The following is a 16089-nucleotide window of genomic DNA, read 5'->3' as shown; positions in this document are numbered from 1 at the left end:
CAATTAGATGAACAGGCTAGAAGCGAGAGAAGTCATTACCCTATTACCAGCATAAAAGTCATACTACAGTATCAGAATAAAATTCTAGAATAAGTTCAGCAATTTTATCAATCTTCAACAATTGGGAGAAACTAAAAAGCCCTGTTACAAAAAGAATCCAAAACTGACAGCAGACAGCAAATTAGATGATACTGTCCCAGATATCATGCAGGTAAAGACGACCATGACAGTGGTATGTATTCACAGATTAGGAATAATACGGCATGACTATTTGCTGCCAGAAATAAATACATATTCCACTGCAGTATGTAGACAAAATTCATAGAAAGAACAAAAGAAGGAAGCAGTTGCATAAGCAGCAGAACTAAGCAGACTACAGATTTGTGCTTAATAAAGTACAAGTTTGAGATGTTCATGACTGCCCTGCTGTGCAGACTTTGTGATGCCCAACACAAACGAGCTCACTCCGCGGCGTGTACCACAGTGGGCCTAACAACTGCATCTCCCTCCTGAATATGTCAGTTCCCAAACTGACATAAGTAAGTACATACATAATAAAGTAAATAAGTAAACACATAAATAAGTATCCAGGAAAACATCTTTGGAAAAAGAATCTGAAAGAATGAGAGTCTAAGAGTGTCTCCTAAATTTTGCTGAACTTTAGGATCAGAATCGACACTAGGAGACGAGACATGGAGAGATGGACCAGACTGACTAGCAGATCATTTCTGTGGAAGCCTGAGTCCTCTTACGCCACAACTTCCTTTCCTTTACAAATATTTATCAATTTGTCAAAGGAAGTTTAACCAGAACATGAATAATTATAAAAAACATATTTTGTTCCATGTGGACTGCATTTCTGAAGAGCCTACCAAGAAAATCTAAGACTTCCCTTAGTCATGACTGAATTACTGTTAAAATATGAGTCATTCTTTTCTTGTGTCTTTACATAAAAGATCTGGCACCTGGAACGAACATCTGGGGGGGAAGCGGGGGAACCAAACAAAAACACCCCAAAGAGGCTTACTGGAAAATTTTTCCCATGCACATTTTCTAATTCATGCAATCTTTTGTTACAAGCAAAGAGTTTCTCTCCACTACCCAAATTCTCCAAAAAGAAACTACATCCCAGTGGACTGGTTAAGTGGGGGTAACAGGAAATGCCTAAAAGCAGCAAGGCTTTGCATTTGATATTAGACTACAAAGAAAAGTACTCTTCCAGTGCTGCAGTTGGGTCTCCATTTTGCTGGAATACATCCTAGGTAGGGTATGAGATTTCTTTTTACACCAAGCTGACCTAGTTCTTCCACCTGAAGTTTTCTGTGTTCAATGACCGTGTTTTTCAAAAATGACAGTAAATGCTCCAGCAATTTCAGAGTGATAAAGCCTTATAGCGAAGGTATGAATTAACAGGGCTCAAAACTGGCAACTGACAGTGGTGAGGATAAAACCACATGGATGCGTGTGATAAAGCCTGCTTTTCCTACACACTTTTTTAAAAATAGCTATTCAACTCATCCAGTGTGAAATCCACTATTTAAAGAAATTCCTAAAACGCATCTTAATGTGCAAGTTCTGGTATGATTTGGAATACAAGACACACATTTCACCACGTCGCTGTTTTCCCACACATTCTGGCTTCTGCATGGGCAGGTTTAAAGCCACAGGCTTATATGACAAGCAGATTAACCCTCTCACCCCTAAAGATACTCCTCTCCCCGATGAAACACAGACAAGGCAGGGCCAGGAGGATTACATTTTGCCTGCTCGTGCAGTGCTAGTTCTTTGGATTAACAAAAGGTTTTGGCAAGCAGAGCTGTTTATCTGGCTCCTTTCATACTCTAAATTCATTTCCTCCCACTTTTCAACAAGGCAAGACACAAAGATTGAGAGAGAGTGAAAAACAAAACAAAATCCAGTGAAACTCAGATAATACAGCACATTCTGCAGCACCATACCTGTTTCTTCCTAACTGCCAGCAGCGCTGCCAGGGCCGTGACACACGTTACTGGGGTGGTATTTTTCCTAGCAACAAAATGCTGATCCTTACAGGTTCAGCAGAACCTGAAGATGATCAGAGATAAAAACAGAAACCTGAATGGTGAATTAATAGAGAAGCTTTACTAAGGAAAGGGCTGGGATAAAGGAGGTTATTTGATCACACAGATAATTACATCATTTGTGAGCTGGGATTCAAACAACTTGATTCTCCTTAAAGATCATCAAAACTTCACAGAGTGAAGTACATAGACAGGGTGACAGTCACCAAAAAAAAAAAAAAAGTGATAATCTCGGGTCTAGCTCTCCCAGACGAAACACATGGGCTCTTCCTTCAGGCTGGGAAATTGCACATGATTCCTTGTAAGAAAAATAAACCCTACGTGGATTTCACATTGGTCAAAGGCAAGCTGAGGTATAAATAGCAATCGGTACCTGAACAGTGATGGTTTTGTATTTTACCTTAAACAAAACCAGCAAGTTCAAAACGCGAGAGCAATACTTCGCCCTCGGATTGCTAAGAAGGTCAGCTCGCTTACAAAAAAGGAAATGGAGGTCATGGCCAACTGGTTGCACAGCATGGCAGCAGCACCGCAGGTACTGGAGCTATCCACCTACAGCAGGAACAAACATGCAGTATGTTTACAAGCTGTACATACAACAAATAAAACTTCAAAGAAATAATAGTCAAATGTTTCTGCAGAAATTACATTCCCCTGTAAAAATAAGTTTCAGGAATTTTACCATTTTATTTTTGCATCACACACACACACCTTGAGCTACAGAAGCATTAACTGTACCTTCTTCCCTTTCACCAATTTAGGCGCTAGGCTATTTTTTCCAGTATTGAGCCCTAAACTTTTAGCTCTGTGACTACCACTGTCATGTCCAGCTACTTGGACGCAGCCTCCCAGAAATACATACATAAGAATTCCCCAAACAGCCTTTTTTATTACTTATTTAAAGAGCAAAAAGTTGTTTTTTTTCAGTGGTCTTTTCCCATTTCTTGTGAACAGAAACAACTAAACTGGTCTGCAGAGCTTATGGCAGCTCCAAGAAACTCACTCCTCCTCAGAAAACTCAATCTATTATAATTTTCATAAAATGCTGAGTCTTCTCAGAATAGAGACATCTATTATATAGATCTATACTAGAGACAACCTACACAAAATAAAAGCAAGGGCATCTATTACCACAAACGCCTGTAACCTATGAAAACAGACTCAGAAAAGAAGGATTTGCCCTGAGAGGTAAAACTAGCTTTATTTCTTATCACCGCAATTCTCACATAAACTAAGTTTGCTACGAAGGTGCTAAGGATCTACCAACATCATCCAATTAGAGAAGTGATTACTCCAGTTTGTCCTCTTCCAAGGCTGCTGTAAGCTTTCTCATAATTGCCAACCTGTGAATTACAGACTGAGTATGCAAACCAAGTCTAAATTAGTTTGCTGTTTTTAAGCCATCAGGCATCTGTGTGACGTGATAAAGTTGCAAATTTATCTACAATATAAATTAAACCAATTCTCTTTTTGTAACAAGTGAATGCTATATGCAGGATACTCTTTGTACATGTTTGAGAAAGGTCTGTCAAAGTTGTGCGGGGCCAAATAAAAAACTTTAAAAAAATCACCTCCCTTCCCATGTTACCACTGGGTAAATTATCCTTATTAAAACAGTGTCTTAACTTTCATTAGGAGGTTTCTTACTGAGATATCGCCAAGGTTAAGAGGATTGCAAAGACTCATCTTTTCTCTGGCAACCTAATCATTAAAGCTGAGAGTAACCAAGTCAGCCTATTCCAGAAATTCCAGTAACTCTTTGATTTCCAGCAGAAGGTACAATCAGGTTGCCATTGCTCTTCATTTATTTCAGTTATGATAGGAAAATCAATACTAATTTGAACCTATCATTACATTGCTTACTGTCATTAGGTCTAACGTGCGCTGCAGAACTCCCGTGAAATACAAGCAACATTTTTCACTATTACTGCTGAGAAAATATGACCATATTTTTTTCAGGAAACTTTCAGGCAAATGTTAATAGCCTGGGCAGAAGAAAGAATTGCAGAAAACACTGTTCTATTTTCTTTACTATGCTAATGGTTTTTAAATCTTGTATTTCTAAAACAGTTTGTCTACTATTGCGGTCTACAAATGCAATTAATTTAAAAATCAGTTGTGACAGCAACAAAGGATATAGTTTAATAGCACTACCTATCAGCACATACAGGATTTTCAAGGTAATTACTTAGGAAAGTGAAGCATACTATTAAAAGATGCAATTTATACCTTTCTTGTTCCATGTGCAAATGACTAGCAGAGCCTCCCCCACTCCTCGGAGTGGAGCTGAACAGCGTTCAGAGAGCAAAGAACAATTATTAATTATGCTTTTAAAAAAAAAAATGTCAGTTTAAAAATACAACAAAAAACAGTGCGACAGAAAATGCGCGCAACGCAAATTTTCCCTCTTTAGATTGGCAGGTTGCTTTTTTAAAAAATAGACTTCATGTTCCCCATGTGTTTTTATTAGGAAAGGAGCATAATGCGCTAAAGCCTTGCTGGTCTACACAGATAACGGAAACGCTGCAGATCAGGCAGGATTAGCCTGTGCTGGATGAACAGCGTGGGGAAACTTACTGTGTCACCGCCAGCTAATGCGGCACTTGCCTCATGCCACTGATATATTTCTTACCTTCCTAAACTCACCCAGATATTGCTCTAGTCCAAGAGGAAAAGTTCTAAAATCCTCAGATCTCTCTTTCCCCTACAGGTTTTATGGGAAGAGCCAAGTTCAAACAGCCTGCAAGAAGGACTTTTTTCCCTTTTTTTTTTTTTTAAATACTGGAGCCATGCAGCAAAGCAACACAATGATCCCAAGCACAGAAGTACACAAACAAGCCTACAAATAAAGACCATCCTCAGAAGAACACACCCTCCAGAACTCTTGTAACAGAGGAAAATTCCTAACCTTGCCAATTTTTCCCTTTGAAAAAAACACTAAAGAATAGTGGGGAAAGATGAAATGCAAAATCAGAACAGCAAGAGGTCCCTAGAGAACAAAGCCAGCTGAAACCTGCAAAGGAGAGGACCCACAAAAGTAAGAAGAAATCTTAACTGTACACGGGCTGCACAGCAAGAGGCTGAAGCAGAAAGTTCAAAGCATCTACGAGAAATGCTAACAGCCTTGTGAACAGCAGACCTCTCCAATCCTGCGTGTTATGCAAGAGACAGGCTTAGCTACTCCATTTTATCACTGCTGCATCTGTGCCTTGCATCTGCATCACAGGGCAGCAGCTCACCCCACATACCGGAGCCAGCGCGGCGGCAAGATCTCTGGGCCTGGCCAGCGAGGTCTACAGGCGAGGAGAGAAGTCATGGTGCAATGCTGCAGCCGAGGTGGGCTTCTTCTGGTGAGGCCCCATGCAAGTAAGAGTCTTGCTATAAATGCCGTTTCCACACCGCTCCAGAAGCCTTCCCCCAGCCTGCGACGAGCCAGGCACCACTTCAGTCCCTCCCCAGCCACGCACGCTGCCCCTTCTTTTTTTTTTTTTTCCTTGTACTCTTTAGGCAGGTAAAAATCCCATAAAAATTAACAAGAATCTCCCTTGAGTCTCCCATAACCCTTCTTGCCGTTCTGTCTTATTTGCAGATAGCTTATAAAATAGGAGATGAGGGGCTGAGCAAGCACGATCAGATACCCAGCAGCATCTTCAAACAAGAGAAGGCACTAGTCAACAGCTGGGGACAGAGCTGTCCATGCTGCGGCACGGTGGGTTTCTGTATCAGATAGTCCTGCTCATCTCACAGCCCAGCCTCAAAAACACAATCCTGCGGACCATGAAACACCACCTAACAAAACCATTTAATTGCCTGAGGCAAAACCTATTCCATGGCCAATTAGAGTAAATGCTTCTGTAGTGGTAACAGCAAGACCAGGTAACTAGCTTTTCTGACCACAGACACACACAAAAACTAAACAAAAAGGAAAAACGATGCTCCGTGCCAAGGTAAACAGCTGCTGCTATTTGTCTCCTGCCCTCCTGTGTCCTCTTCACCAGGCAGAAGGATTCTGCAGCTGATAAACTGCATTTTCATAAATTGTGCATCCTAGACTGCTCATAAAAGACAATCCTGTAAGGACTCCAAGGAAGGAGAAAGAAGAGTCTGGGAGAGACCTCTCCGTGCTGCTAAATGAGTACAAAATGAGGTTACTTTTAGGGTAACAGCATCTAGCCACATGCAATATATTGTTTCTAACAACACTGCCTGTCTGCAGCATCATTTTTGTTAGTGCAATACAAAGGATTTATTTTTTTAGATCACAGATTTCGTGCAGCCGTAGTCGCTGTTACTCTATTATTAAGTACAGGAATAATCATGCCGTGCTACAGTGCATTGTCTCAAAAATTTTATAAAATATACTGGAACGTGCACATCATCTCTCATAAGAAAAACAGCCGTTATCTCAACAGTAAAGCTAACTGTTGTCTCAGCATCTCCTACCTAGGTTTTGGACAGATTTAACATCATTACAACACTTTTCACCCACAGACCTCAAAGCATTTGGCAAGTGTGCTCAGCCTTACAGTAGCGGACATAAATGCACAGAAAAAAAAAGTGACTGACTCAAAATCACTTATGAGTCAAAGCAGAGTCAGAAATAAGACAGAGAACCAGCTATGCTTACCATTGCACAAAAGCACCCAGGAAAGAGTACACAAGCTGTGTATGCACAGATTAGAAGAGAGAACCTATTTTTAACTCCTGTTCTTTGCCTAACTCCCCTATTTACTATTTATCAAAACACAGTTCCATTCTGAGGTTTCAAAAATAACTTAATTGTTCATTTAGAACTAAGGAAATTCTCTAAATATAGGATTTGAGGCTTGTCAGGAGAACTCAACCCCATTCCAAAATTCGTGCCTAAAAGCATCTGTCGTAACACTCTCACTTTGGAGGGTAAGTGGTTCATCAAACGGCCCCGCTTTTCAGAAAGTCCCCTTTTCATACAGAAACAGAGAGTAATTAAAATTAAATTTCACATCTCACCTGCAAAGGCAAAGCATGGCATTTGGAGTATTAAAGAGGATATGACTGCATTAGCTTAGCAGAGTCAACTACAAATCTGATTTATCCCAGTTTTTCTTCCATACTAGCAATTTCCAGAATAAAATTTCTGTCTGTCCATCCACAAAAAAAAAAAACAAATTAAGACTAAAGGAAAAGCCTTCGGCATTCTTCAAATGCACAGATGTTTTCTACCAACCACTAGCTAAGACCACTTCCATTAAAATATTTTACTTCATACATTTTAAGAGGCTTCTATGACAACATTTTTGTATTCTGAAAAACTAATTTATAACAAGAGATTTAGAAAAAGCCTGATTTAGAAGAACATTTAAGCTTTCTTATTCTAGGATTTTTCTTTTAGCCAAAGCAGATGTTACTCTTTCTTTATAGTACTGCTATGCTGTTTCCTTCAGTATCTGATATTTTGCTTGTTGGGAAAATATTTGCATTATTCTAGATTCCAGGCTGAAATTATCAGCATTTTTTTTAAAAAATGAAAGAATACTTTAGATCACATTGCAATTTTCTCAGAAATCAAGTACTATTATGTTAGGTGAAAGTGGTAACACCAGCATTTTCCTCAAACTTCTCATTGAAATTTCTTTCCTAGTTATTTAAAACTCTTCAAACCTTTAATTATGTGGGGTGATACTTCCAACACTCAGTGTCTGCCTCATGCTGCATACTTTAGAAAGTTTTGATCAAATTCAATCACTTCAAAGAGTGCAATTAATGAGGAGCGCACTGTTCAGTAACCTCTACTTGCAGCATCCCCGTGCTTCGGAGCACAGACCTATCATTTCACAGGGACAAGCTTCACGTCACAGTTCTTTTGTGTGCATCACCACGAAAATTCTGGCTCTTCTGTCCAAATTATCCAACACTGAAGTTGCAAAGGGAATTGCAAAACTGGAAATTCCAAAACATAGGGATGTATGAGAGTCCCAGGTTGTTCAAAGCATGGTCAGAGGAATCCCAACCTGGTTACATCCAGCCTCACTGAGAAAATGACTACTGCTCTGCACCCAGCCGGCAATGTTGAGAAATTATAGCAACTGAAAATGGAGTCTTGATGTCAAAAGTCAACATTTGTATCTACAGATGCAATAACTGGTCCCATTTCAATAGCCTCTGGCCTATAAAGTAAGAGATACTCAACTACTGCTAAAGAGGAGACTGGTAACTGCAATTAATATTGCTCTTCTAGTAAGATTTGAAACTTTGGCGGTAAAAGGCAGTTCCTCACCTTTGCAGCAATGAAGCAAAAGAATGTATTTGAAATATGTGAGTTCTTTTTAAAACAGGTAATTCTATTGGCCACAGATGATTATGTACTACCTCATGTATCTTTTTCCAGAAATAAAATATTTAGGTATTATCAGTACCGTATTCTTTCAAACTAACCTTAGGTTAGGGCAGAAGGATATGATGCTTTTGCTTGTTCCAGTGCAAAAAAGTCAAAACAACAGCATGACGTAGACACAAAATGACCTTTTTATGCCACAAGACATCAGCCTACAAAATGCTGTAAGTCACAAGAGCGGCCTAACATTTCTGCAAGGTTTCCCATTTTGTTCTTACGATGTGCTTTACTCGGACAAAAAATGCGCTCCTGTCTCTGGATGGCAAAGCAGACTTTTCTTCTGGGCAGAAGAAATGCCAGCTTTCAAGACAAAAGATGTCCTGCCCGTCCTATATTCTTCTCCCACGAGCAAGATCACACACTGGAGACCTGGCCTTGCTGCCACTCCTGCTCTCAAGAACAAAACTCCCACTGGCAAGGCACCACTGCTGCGCCGAGCATCAGAGGAGCTCGCGGAGGCTGCTTGGATCGTCCAGTCTCTGCGTGTGGGCACGATGCCTCTGTACGGAGCTACGACAGTCCTGTTTGAGCCATGCAACGACGTGGCGGCCATGGTAACGTGCCCCTCACTGTACGTGCCCCCTAGACTCACCTCTCCAGTATGGAAAAATCTTCAAACCCACCAACTTTTTATAGCATCATCAGGCAACCAGGGGCTTTCCGCACCACTCCCAGGTAACAGAATTTTGAGTCAGTTAAGAAAAAGAGCTGATTTAGGGCTACTTGCATGTTTTCTTTCGTTTCTATAAATGGCTGTATGAAAATAAAGGTAAGGATTTTCAAAGATGGATAGCAGATTAAGAGGATATGAGACTTACTATGGCCCTACCAAATCATTAAATTACCACCCAGCTACATGAATCCCCAACGCGTAAACAGTGCAGAGGAGTTTTAAAACTCTCATCTTTCAGGATTACCTTACTGAAAAGCTAAAGGGCACCTGTATTCCTATAGTAAAACAGCAGTATTAAATTACTAGATGGATTTTACAGCAGGGATTACTCTCCCTGCAAAATTTAAAGCAATATATCAACATTTTTCTTACAGTTTGGAGACTATAATGATAAAAAAAAGAAGTCTCAGCTTTTCACCTTGTTCCCGTCACCCCAGTAGAGTGCAGATCAAAGAATCCCACATTACACAAGTAACATAGTATTTCCTTGGGGCCTTTAGTACAACCATATACTCACCTGCAATTTTTGTACAGCTAAATATACGTGCATTTATCTTGTATGAATATAATAAACATTTCTATTGACTAAATGGAGCCTGATTACTTTTAACCTTAATTGCTGATAGACAAAATGTTAAGTTTGGATCAGAAATTAAATACTTGGATACCCTTAAATTTCATCAGAAATGAATGTCTACCTACAGCACATGAATTCCACGTAAACCTGAAGTAACTGAAACACTAGGCCAGCTGATAAATAGACCAGTCAAACACATACCGAGAAGTCTACACAGGTTGTCCAACACAGTCAGCCTCTTACCACTGTATTTTTTTTTTAATAAATTCAAATTCTTATATAAAACTGACAAGCCTTTTTAATACTCATTTTTAACTGAACAGATGCAGTAAATCACTATATATTGTCTAAATATTTTAAGATCACCATAGACCATTACACTACCAAATTACTTCTAGGTTTAGAGTTTGCCATTATGCCGTTAATTGCTCAACAAAAACTTCGTTATTCCTAAGGCAGAAGCTACACGCAGTCATGAGAATTACACTATGAAATAGCAAGGCTTTGCTATTTCAAAGGTTTATTATTAATTCTGGATGCAAAATTACATACTAAGAACCAACCAGATTACAACAGCAAAAAACATCTTCACACCAGGCTGAAGAAGCATCCCAGATTTCTGCACTCTGTTCTTCAGACATCCGTGCCATTACCTGACATTAACACTTGTAGAGAAAGAGTTAAATGTTTACGTACTGTTGTGGTAGCAGCTGCATCCTGAGAAAACACGGAGTGCAAATAATGAAAGTACACAGATATGCAAACAAAACAATCCTTTCCTACATTCACTCTACACAAGTATTTTTTAACGAGGTCAACAAAAGTAATGTACTTCCTTCTATATCTATAAGAAGGTTCCAAGTAAGTTATAGGAAACAAATTCCCTTTTTTGAAACCTCAGTAGATATCTTCCTTCCAGGGGACCTCCAGAAATGAGGTGGTGCTACTCTGCAGGACACAAGAACCCACAGATTCCTTATTACCGATTATGAAAGAGCCTCTCAGAAAGACCTAGCACTGCTACCACTACCACTTCTTTTGGGCGAGTTTTGCCAACTTTCTTCAAGGATCACCAGACATGCTGCAGAGACAAGCATTAATCGTTATGCAGATATACAACAGGAAAACCTCATACTTTTTTGCAGCAGATAGGGTGGAGAGAATAAACTCGTCCTTCCTGCTGACAAATAAGCTCAGGATTTGGTGAGAGCCTTAACCATGCAACGTGCCTACAGTAGAGCTTCCCGGGGCATGGACAGAGAAGAGACCAGGGAAAAGGACGCTGCCAGCTCTCCATATGTGGGCTTTCACATCCCTTCCCCCAGAGCTGAGTCACTCAGATCATACATTTTAAACCTTAGCTTCCCAGTTACTATAACAACTTAATGGAATTCTTCTTGATGTTATTAATTACATTCAATTTAATCTGTTCATACAGGATTTTGGGGGAGGCACTATATGATAGCTTCTCTTCTGCTTTCAAAAGGCTTTTAAATTCCTAACTCGCTCCAACACCCAGGTGCTCCCCCCATAAACCTCTTTCCACTGAGATAAGGAAATGCTCATATTCCTTCCTTTGAGAACTCAGAATAGAAGGAAATGTTTTTTTCCTGAAACCAAATAAGATGCCCAAAATAAATCTGCGAAAGATGTATCCTCAGCTGTTTTTCTACAGTAAACATGGTGGACAGAACAGCTTGTAACCTGGCTGAAAGTGGCATTTGTAATACATCCCAGAAGAGAAAGACTGAGCACTTTGCAAGCAAAACTACTGAGAGCCCAAGCAAAGAAGCAGTCAGAATCTAATTTATTAGGTCTACATTTCACAGCCTCAGGGTATGAACAGGCAGACCTCTGCTGCTGGAAATGGCAGGAAAATGCAAGAAACTCAGGGCAAATCCCAAGCTCCAGCAGCGTTGCAGTGTGCAGAATTAAACCCCTTCATTTTCACTTGTCTCAGCTTTGGAGCCCGAGATCAGAAGTGCCACCTCTACCCAACAGCACAGAAACAGAGGAGAAAAGCGAAGCCTTCACTTCCCTTGGCAGCGCCGCGGGACGGGGAGGACGGGCAAGTTTCCTCGGCCTGGCTGCATGAGGTGGGCAGGGAAGGAGGACACTTGCCTGCTCCATTCATGCAGGGATTAAACAGCACGGATCTCCTGCCACTTCAGACCTGCACAGCGTTTAATTAATGTAGGAAGGCTCCAAACACCAAATCCCTTCCAATTCCGAAGGACGGTGGGACCGTGGCAGGCCACAAGATGACTGCCAGCTGTTTTGAGGGCAACAGGCTGGAAAAGACTGAAAATCAGTAAGTCAAGATCTGTAGAGGGGCACTTGCAGCATGTCAGTGTTCAGTATATATTGCTGTATGTCCATCCAGGGGCAGACGTTAGCTGTTGGCTATTTTCTCTCCTCCACAGCTTGGAGCAAGGGGAGCCACCATGCTGCATCCCTCCCGCAGGCAGAGGCTTCTCAGCAGCGGGCTGAGTTAACCTGGCTTGGGAGACAGCCTGTGTATCCTTACAAATGACTGCAGGTCTCTGCGATAGAAGTTTTGGCAGATACTCAGAGAGTCAATACATGAAAACTACAATATCACCTTAGACACTTATTTTTGCAAAAACATCTGCTGCTTACTGGAAGAAGAAGAAGTCCTACTTAAAAGGGCCAAACCATAAGTATGGGGACAACTGGGTGCAATGGAGAACCTGAACTTCCTACAGCCTGAATGACTTGGGAATGAAGCATTCCCGCTACTTTCTCCATTTAGATTTATCCATTTTAGCTGTAGAGTGCAGAACTGAACTCATCTGCAGAACCATAGCCACAGAGCGCTCAGGATAATTTTAACCCCACAGACATATGGAGAACACTACTTTCACCCTCCTCTGCAGAAAAAGGAAAGATGATCTGAGCCTACAGACTTCCAACAAGGAAAAAAATCTTCTCCAGATATTTTAAATAAAAAAAAAAAATAATGGAAACGATAATAATAGTTGTTTATATTTACAGTGCAAAAACAGTCACCAAATATGCAGTGATAAATACAAGAACACAGGGGGAACGATTTTATGCTGCTTGCAATTTTTTTTTTATTTCAAACAACTAATTTCTATGAACTTAATTACTCTCATTATAAAGTACAGTTGTTAAGACACCTACAAGTACCCTTTTAAAACCTATCATTGTAACCATACTTTAAAAAGAATAATAATGAAAGTATATGTCTGAAGGGAAAAACAGTATGAAGCAGCTGTGCGTGCCACATGACTGCACTTCCCAGCATTAATGCAGGTGCTGCTTGTTTGCTCCCAAAGGCACAATCTCAATAATGAAAACCAAAATAGGTTTGGTTTCCTGAAAAGCATATGCTTTCTTAAAGAAAATGTGGTTTATGCAACCACAAAGTAACTGGTACAAATGCAGAAAAAGAATTACTGTGCTCTGGATTAAAAGTGCCCTGGTGCAGTGATGGGAATAATTACCAAATGCATATGTATTTATCCTGAAGTACTGGAGATGGGACTGCCATGGCTCTGGTAAGAAGCAGGTAGACCTGAAGATAGTTTTATAACTATCACTCGTGTTTTCCCAAATCCACAGCTAATCTGCAGACTGGAAAGATCCCCTGCACTGCTCATTGCACTATAAGGCATTGAACAGAAGTTCAACAGCACTACAGGTAGCAGCAAACCACTGCCTTCAGAACCAGACGATATACAAACGCCTCCATGCAGCAATCGCCCACTTGCATTGCCATATCAATCCACTCTTTTCATCTGGCTGCGATCCATCTCTTAAAAAGAGTGTTGAAAAAACAAATTCAAAGCTCTGCGACTGCCCAGCCTACTCCATGCAAGCAAACTTTAAAAAGATGAGCCTGGACCCGACAGCACTGCAGCTCTGATGTAGAGCCTTCCATTTCAGTTCACCAGTTCCTTACTGTTTTTACACTGTTATACTGGAAAGCAAGTGCTGGTGCCCACCAACGTGCAGGTCTTTGATCCATTAGACGGCCACAAGACCTACCAAATAAAGAAACAATTACACATCTCTGCAGAGTAAAATGGAAAAAGCAATAGCAATAACTACTCCAGGGATTGCACCCTATCACAGTCTAATCATATAGTGAATTATGGGAAGGGAGAAGGGCATTTTTTCTTGGGGGCTGGTTGCAAATGCTTTCTCTGATGCATTCAACCCCAGCACAGAAAAGGAGTTTCCTAAAAGATGAGTGCTACAGGAGGAACATCACTACCACTACCTTAAGGTGAAGCAGAAGACGAGCACATTCATTCCTGCTGGTGAAGAGGCATGTGGAAGCATAAGCCATTCCATGGAGAGGAGTTTGGAAGATGTCTCCTGCTTGTTCCTTGTTTTATAAATAAAACAATGGCGCTCAGAAAAAAAAAGGCACCTAGCATCAATTCCCCTTGGTAATAAGAGAAACAAGCAAACTCCACAACAGTAATACCTCAGGTCAAAGAAGAGAAGCAGTATTTAATCCAGAAAAATCCATCAAAGATTTCTACTGATGTGTACAAAGTCAATAGGAGTTTGCTTAGGGCTAAGTTACTATTTTTTATCATAAAGCTTCTCTATTTTTACATGAGTCTAAACAAATACCTTATCATTTGCTTACCAAGTACTTCCTAACTTTTACTACACATAACTGAATTGAGGAGTTAATTTCATTACAACTATGTTACATGACAGGACACTTGCACCAGAACAGTACTAGTCTTGTAGAGACTACTAGTCTTGAAGACTAGTACTTGTACAAAATATTTTTTATGCTGATAGTGGATGATTAAGAAACAAGCAAAGATGCTAAAGAATCTATCTTTCTACTTCCTTCTAGTTAGCTACTTGCCTGTGACCTGATTATTTTTCCTTTTTTAAAAAGATATGTTTTTCTCTGAATATGCCAATAGGCTCCAGAAGAAAACTAACCATTAGGTAAACAAGTATTTATTTTTATAGTTCTTACGCCTGACTTCATTTGAACACTGCCTTGTTCTTGCCTTTCTGAGAAAAGGCATTTAAAGTCTTCAATTTATATTTGAATCGATTCATCAGTGACCCACAAGCAGATTGGAAAAAAAGAAATGGTCCTGTGGCTCCTCCAAAAATTACAGAAATTAGTAAAAATGAATGGAAAAAATGTGAAAAAGCACACAGGCCCAATTCACCTACGGAACAGGGGGAACACTGGACACATGGCAAGTAACACATCAAACCTTTAACAGTATAGGCAGGGGATTTCAGGATACGAAAACATTATGTATATGCTGAAAGCAAACGAAAAGCTTAGAACGGGAAAAGAAGATCACCAGCTTCGTCAAAGTGCCAGGCGTCTAATCATCCTACTTATCCGAGTATTTCTCTTTTGTTAACGGTTTTCATCCAAAGGCCTGTAAGTTACATATATACATAATTCATTAGGAAAGCGCAGTGAAGAGGGGTTATAATGGAAATTTCTGAATAAATTCGAGAAAGGAAAGGCAAAATTGAGACAGAGAAAAGAAAGAAGAAAAAAAAACCAACACAAAACCAACCGAGGCACGTTCACTTCTCTCAACCCTGCATACCTGGGAAAAAACAGTGGGGAAGGGTATCGTAAGAACTATTACGGCAGAATATTAATTGTTATGATAGCAGTAGACCATTTGCCTAGAGTTTCTTGATGATGTACCTCTTTTGGAGTTGTCTCAAGCAAGAACCTGTCATGAAATCCTCAGGGTTAGCAGGCAAGGATGCTACTACACTCGATCTGACCCTCCAACTCTGTTCTTTTTGCACCGTACCTCACCACTAAGGCTCCCTGAAGAAGCCTCTGTAACTTTCAAGGATGACGATGCTGGGACAAGTTTCCTGCCCTCCTTTGAGGATCCCAAAAGATATATCCTAGACACCCTGAGAGTTTTCTCCAGTGGGAAGAAGAGCACTTCTAGAAGAAGCGGTGATCTGAATCCAAGCTCTCAAAATTACACTTAACATCCTGCTTCTAAATGTTCTTTGTCTCCCGCCCAAGAATGGCTCGTGTTATTGTGAACTCAAAACACCACTGGCCATTCTCAGATGAAAAATGGAGAATCTTGTGCTATTTCAGTGACGATTTTCCAAGCTGATGCCTACAGCAATTGCAAATGTTATACATGGACGCCTTTTCTTCAAGTGGAACGATCAAAATAGGCAGTAGTGGGTTTAGCTCTTGCACCACACACAGGCACTGTGAGATTTATGATTAGGATTCCTGAGCACACTGTGCATCCTGAGAATATGATTTTCTTTGAACAGAATCCCATCAAACAGAGCAGCTTCACCCTGAAGGTTTCCATATGTTTTATACTTATTTTCTTCTCAAGAGCTCTTGTGAGGTTGGATCATTTTCTGTTTCTTA

At 40.3% G+C, this 16089-nt stretch overlaps 1 protein-coding gene across 1 annotated transcript in view; it reads right to left on the bottom strand.

Annotated features, from left to right (window-relative positions):
* PDE4B (phosphodiesterase 4B) overlaps positions 1 to 16089 on the bottom strand; it is a 219695-nt gene that overhangs the window by 195961 nt on the left and 7645 nt on the right. The gene's annotated exons all lie outside the window — the stretch shown is intronic.

The sequence above is a fragment of the Gymnogyps californianus genome, chromosome 8, assembly GCF_018139145.2.
Source record: "Gymnogyps californianus isolate 813 chromosome 8, ASM1813914v2, whole genome shotgun sequence".
Taxonomy (NCBI): domain Eukaryota; kingdom Metazoa; phylum Chordata; class Aves; order Accipitriformes; family Cathartidae; genus Gymnogyps; species Gymnogyps californianus.
Note: the sequence above shows the minus strand (reverse complement) of the source record. Positions and strands in the feature narration are given on the sequence as shown.